The following is a 6,868-nucleotide window of genomic DNA, read 5'->3' on the forward strand; positions in this document are numbered from 1 at the left end:
ATGGCGGCTAAATATCTAAAAGACTTTATCCCAGCCCACAATATTCTAATTATCTGGACCCCAGCCCACTCGGGTCTGGTTGGAAACGAGGCCGTTCACAGGCTCGCCCGCTCCTCTTTACCCCGGGGAGCCGTGGACACCTCATACGAATTCAGCACTAAAGAGGAAACCAATACCTTTAATAGCATCACAGACATTCAGAAAAAGAACAAAAGGATCTATCCTCCTCCGGATAGATCGCTTAGCTCGGCTGAGGCCTATGACTGGAGAAGACTCCAAGCTAGAAACTTCGCATCCCCGCTCTGGAGGAGCTGGACAGGAGGTGACACGAGGGAGGATGCGGAGGTGTGCGAGTTCTGCGGGCATACCGCTACACTCGAACACATACTATGGAGATGCCCCAGTGCCCCAGGATATGGCAGAATCAATAATGCAGAGGAATGGGAGACCATACTCAGAAGTGCCGACCTTAGCATACAACGATACGCTACCCGCCTGGCAGCAGAAGCTGCGCGACTATACCGTTGCTAGTCTTCCAGCTGCGACGCTGCCCCTCCCCGGACGCCTGCGTGCGGACCCGGATGGGCACGGGTCTTCTTCTGGCGGAAATAAAGTTTCTTCACTCACTCACTCACTCTCTGTCACATCTGTGGAGACTCGAACCGTACCGAACAGGAAAGGAGGAACGCCACCACCCGTTCGGCGCGATGCCTTCCCCTTTGAACGAACTCTTTTTGAGGAAAGAAAACGGCGCAGTAAATCTCTGTTATCTCGGTTGACACCCGAACCGCAAGGTACAGGAAGGGAGGAACGCCACCACCCATTCGGCGCGATGCCTTGCTCTTTGAACGCAACGCTTTTTGAGGAAAGGAAATGGCGCAGTAATTCTCTGTCATCTTGACTGGTACACTTGACTGTTTGGGGCCCACCGAGGCTTTGTATATGGCAAAGTGCTTAGTGAGGAGCGAGATGAGGATGGCTGCTCTCTGCTCGTTGACGCGACTGGTGCAGGAGGAGGCTCCTCGTCGTCCGAGAGAACGCCGGGCATCCTTCGCGGTCGCACGTGGTCCGCCAGCCTGTTTCACAGCGTTCAGTCTTCGAGCTTTATTTGAAGTGACGGACAACTTGTGGGACGGCGAACCGTTTAGGCAATGCAAGCAGGGTCTCATCGGTAGTTTCGAACAAAGACGGGCTCGCCGGACGAAGTCAAAGAGCCTTTGCGTGCGTTACTGTCTAAGCTCATGTTTTGCTTCAGGTGCTTGAGTTCCACATGCGGCTTCATGTCGGGCTGCATTCTTTGAATGTCTGCCCATGTGGAGCTCAGCGGAAGAGGACCCAGTAACCGTCTGTGGCATTGTCTGTAGGAAGCAGGAACCCTGTCAATATTTGGAAGTCTCCAGGCGCTGCCTTAAGCTCCTCAGTTCTTGAGTTATTTGCCTGCACGATGCGTTGCGCTGCTTCGTTCGATGCTGGATGGTGTGATGGGATCAGGATTCGCCGGATGCCGTTCTTGTTCAAAAAGTCAGCGTATTTCTCGTTGATGAATGTGGTGCCGTTCTCGGAGATAATGATTTCTCTAATGCCGTGTGTAGAAAATATGCTTCGCAAGCGCCGAATCGTGGCGTCCGCTGTAGGTGCATGAACGAGAACCACCTCTCCCTCTTTAGAGTAGACATCGACTAGGGCAAAGAAGTAGTGTCCTTGGAATGGACTACCAAAGTCAACATGTAGTCTACACCATGGTTTCGTTGGCAATGGCCTCGGATTTGGCTGTGATTTCCGTCCCATTCTCTGCCGTTCTTGACAAACTTTTCAAAGTTGTATTTTCTGTGCAATGCTGCTGTCGAGTCCTTCCCATCAGACATGGCTCCATGCAACTGCTTTCATCTTTTCCACGGCTGGGTGACTTTCATCATTCCGATCAAGAACTCCTGCTTGTAGTTCTTTAGGAACGACGACTCACAGGACGCACTTCTCAGGAAAACTGAACATTTTATGGTTCTTCTGAAATAGTGTCCAATCACTTCATCTTCGCAGCTCATCAACAGCAAGGAGCGTACGGCGTATACGCGTGACATGACAGGATCACGATCTGTAGATACGGCGACGGGGACTGGCGAAAGAAGTCGTAGATACGAATTTTCAAGCATGACGATATAAGCAGGCTTGGCTATTGTGCCAGGCTCTGTAGGAAGTGGTGGCCGCCTCAGCGCGTCGGCGTTGCAGATGTTTGTGCCAGAGCTGTGCACAAGCGTGTATTTTTACGCTGACAGGGTAATTGTCCAGCGTATCATTCTGGGCAACGATCTGTCGGGAATAGGCTTGTCTTGACCGAGAAGTCCTAGAAGTGTTTTATGATCCATTACCACTTCAAAATCTTGACCGTGCAGATACGGATGAAAATTTGAGATGTCAAAAATTAAGGCAAGAGCTTCTTTGTCTTTTGTGCTCGAAAGAAGGCTTCTCGATGCGAAGGCAACAGGAGCCCTTCACTACCGCGTCCATCATAGCCTGAATCGCTTTGGGACGTTAAAGCCCCATAAACCATAAACCGTGATGCACCTGCGTAACGCCATCAGGAAGCTTGTACACTGTCCAGCGTACAGACGTGCGTCGTTCAGGAAATATAGTCTTCAATTAAGCATGAAATACTTTTAGCTTCCAGTCTCAGCAAATTAAGGCGGACATCGTCTGAACCTGAAGCCGAACATCAGGGAGAACCTCGCGCTTTGCATGAGAGACAACTTATCTGAAATACTGTTGCGAAAGCACTGCTGCGATGGATAAATCCAGAGAAAGATCTTGCGATGCTTGTCGGTTTGTGTCAAGTGAATGTGGGTACGCAATGATTGTGGGTTCGTGGGAAGTGAATTGAGTAAATAAGAAATAAAATAAATATCCGCGCTGGGATTCGAACCCGCGGCAGGGCGAACAAATCAGCTTCGCTGGCAACTGCATGCAAGCACTATAGGGTATCACCGAAACGGAAACGTCTCATGTTAAACTGCTACACTATCTCACGCTGTGCGTTCCACATTGTATTCCTCAGCAAATAATACCACTACTAAACTAATATTTGCGCTCTGAACTACGTGCAGGTTGTGATACAAAGGTGTGCGCTGCATACGTTGGCGTGGACAATGCTGTGGCAGAAACACGGCACAAGAACAATACACGTTGCCGTTGACAACATTGCTGCAGAAACGCGGCACGCGGCCTAGGCCGCCGGCGTGCATTCGGTAAATTGGTATTGACGATGACAAAATGGAGAGAGAGAGAGAGAGAGAAACAACTTTATTGCCATAGATTGGAGGGATTTAGGGCAGGTGGGCTTGGTGTGGCCCCCAGGTGGGGGCGACTTCCTAGGCCCACGAAATGAGTGCCAGTTGGATGCTCTTGTCTGGCCTTTTGAGGAGTTGGTTCCATCCTTCTTCGGAGGGAGCTGGCAGTAAGGTTCGAGGGGGCGGATTTCCCGCGCAACCCCAGAGGATGTGTGCCTGGGTGGCGATTTCTCCCTGGTAACAATTTTGGCAGACGGGGTCATATTCCCCGTCTGTGATGAGTGAAAGTCTAGAATGGCTAAGGATGGAGTGCGTCTGCAACCTGCGGAGCAAGCTGGCTTGCGCTCGATTCAAGTCGGGGTGTGGAGGCGGGAATTGGCGTCTCATCTCTCTGTAGAGGTTGGTAATTTCGGCAAAGGTCTGGGGAACCTCGGCAAGAGCGTCTGGATCCGTGGGGCCGGCCGACGCGCATAACTGGCACTCTGGTTCAGTGGACACTTCAATCACGCTTCCAGGAACGCGGCGGTGGTGTCTACCTGTGAAAAACTGTACTTTCGCACAATACCTCGTGCTTAGCAGTGCTAAACCACCAGCCATTTTTTCTGAAACATTTCGTCAAAATGGCATCGAATAGAAAAAAACTCTTCCGTCCTGACCGCGATTCGAACCGAAGACGGCGCAAACAAGCTATACTCCGTTTCCTACATCAGGAGCAACGCTGTGAAACGTACTGAAGCAGTCTGCGTGAAAAAATAAAGGGAGGCCTTTAACTCCGCACTTGGTTTCTCGCCGAGTGGTCTAAGGCGGGAGAAAGGGACAGTATGTCGTCAGCAATAAGAGCGCATTTATTCCAGCTCATGATAAATGTATCACGTAAAAATCCCTCATGCAAAGAGAGCATTTACTGTTCTCGCAAGCACCACTTTTTCATCGTGGTTGTAGGCAGCGCAAACAGGAGCGCTAACTTGACAGCTTTGCACTCGATGTATAAAATGCAGCAGAGCTTCGCTCCGTAGATGGCGGCGGGAGAGGGGCGAAGGGTTTAAAAGCTTAACCTAGCACGGGTGACTGGGAGACCGGTCCTTGGGGGTGGGGTCCTCAATCCAGGACTCCCGATAGCGTCTGCTATCCAGCGGGCCCGCGCGATCAGCTTGTTCTGACTCCCCTGGCTACAGCTGACAGAGAAGCTTCCCATGAAGAGGTATCGGGGTGACGTATATGTAGTTCCCGGGGGTGTTCTGGGCACCCCCATGCGGAGTGGTATAGAGTGGGTTTGGGCGCTGTTGCATGGCCGCGTTGCGTGCATAACTGGTAGCCTCTCGCGCTGTGCTCTGAATATCGTCATTATCTACAATTCGTTTCTTCTGAAGCAAGAAGGTAGCCAACTCGCTATTAGAACAAAGAAAAGAGGCTGACGACGAAGGCTCCATGACTCAAGGGCGGCTACCGCCATTTATGGGAAGTCCTAAAATGCGCTATGCATTTCTGTAATGCATTTCATGGCTCTTGACGAACAGGCAGTCTGAATTTTTTTAATGAGAAAGGCTCCGTGCAACACGCACAGGCCTACGAGATGTACAGATTTTGTTGTACTGCAGAACACGCGCAAAAGCCCCGCGAAAGCGTAGATTCTATCCAACTTACGCTTTTGTTAATCTTTTTTGTGTGAGAAAAAGTATTGGCTGTATGGGTGGAACGAGTATTTCTTAGTTGCGCTTCCTTAATTTTGTTACCCAAACGGCGTCTTTATGAAAGTACTCGGACAGCAATCATGCGTCATGTGAAAGGGTTCTGTCATTAGATCAGCTGCCACGATGCCCACGGTCACGACGCAGCTATGGTACGTCGTGGGAAAGCGTGAAGAGTGCCGCCGAAGGGGAGCAGTGAAATGCGCCGACAAGGGTGGGGGCTCTCACAAAGGCGCTGCACGCTAGTTACGTGTTCCTCGGCCGAATCGAGTGGGCAATGGTTTGTTTTTCGAAGTCGGTCTGAAACACGAGACGACGACTGGAACGCGCGGGTTGACCGGCGCTGTGCATTTTTTCTGATGCTCCACGGCTAGCTAGCAAACAGCTAACAGCGACGCCTGTGTTTGAAAATGTTTTTTTTCTTTTCGTTATAGTATCTTCTGGCTGGCCACAGCGGCTTGGAGCGAGGCGTGTGTTGGATGTTGTATACTTTTCTTTTTCGTTGTGACATCTTGAGTCTGAAAGATGGCGGGAGAGTCAACTATTGGCGAAAAAGAAAATATTGGCGGAAGAATCGTCTATTGTCTGAGGATGGAGTTTTGGCGGGGATGCAACGGGATGGGTTCTCGGGAAGGAGAGCGCAGGAGGTTAGTGGTGTGGCAGCCGGAAAGATCGGTCGCGTGCGGCCGGTAGAGGTCCCGGGGCCGTGGAGTTGGAGACGCGAGTTCCTTGAGCGGAGGCCGGACAGGTTGGCCGTTTGGTTGCCGGCGGTGGTCCGGAGTTGTAAAAGTTTGAGGTTTTATTTTTAGTTAAAGTGAAGAGACCGAAATCTTTCAGGATATGTAAGCCAGTTGTGCACATATTGCTACAAATAACTTCTTAAGGAAAGCCATCCAAGTGTCTCACCGTCAGAAGACCTGCAAACCTGTCTGAACTCACCAGTCACGAAGTACGTCCCCAGGGTGACTCACGAGACCCGCCCCTACCACTCCACGTCAAGATCAGGATCCAAGAACACCGACGAGAGATAGGGAAAAGAATTCGTGACTGGCACTTGCGGTCCCCTCATGGGCTCTGGTACATCTTGCAGTTGCCGTTTCTGTCCGGATATCAAATTTATAGCAAACCTTTCTGGCTAGTCCGGAAGTTATGAAAGCAGATGGCAATATCTATGTTCACAGACAGCAAGATTTGGCTGTTAAAAGTCCTGAAGAACAGACGGTGTGTTAACGATAGGGTACGTGAACACGTACGAAAGCAGATGGCAAAATCTATGTTCACAGATATTCTACCATTTCTATTAAACAAGATTAAAACAGAATTTTCTGGTTCCATTGCCCTAACGCGCACAGCATTTCGCAGCATGCTTGTTTCTTGGGCAATTTTCTAAGACTGCGTTATGATTTTGAGTGGTAATTGTGAAATTGGGCATACAGAGTGAGTGTGTTTGCCTTCTCATCGGGATTTCACGTGTAAAACGCTTTATGGTACTAATTTTATTCGTTTGTTGCGTAGTTTTATTGTAGTGCACATTGTTCTTTTTTGGCGTAGTTAAGTTGATGAATGAAGTCCGTGTATTCCATTACAATATTCACTTGCATTTTAACTATTGTACTCAGTAAGTAGCACACTGTATGTATTCTGTTGCACATTTCATTTGTATTTGAATTATTGTAGTGTATATGATGTATGTATTTTGTTGCACATTTCATTTGTATTTGACATATTGTAGTGTATATGAAGTCGCTGCTGCCAAAATGGTTCCCTGACCTAGTCAAGCTGTCCTTACAGCTTTTTGTCACGGAAGCCATCAACATTGTATCAATGTTGAAAATAAATTTGATCTGATTTGATTTGATTTGAAATGGCGGTAAAAAAACAGTACACCTCCCTCATTAG

This window comes from Amblyomma mixtum, chromosome 5 (assembly GCF_055824585.1).
Source record: "Amblyomma mixtum isolate Tamu chromosome 5, ASM5582458v1, whole genome shotgun sequence".
In the NCBI taxonomy this organism is placed as follows: Eukaryota; Metazoa; Arthropoda; class Arachnida; order Ixodida; family Ixodidae; genus Amblyomma; species Amblyomma mixtum.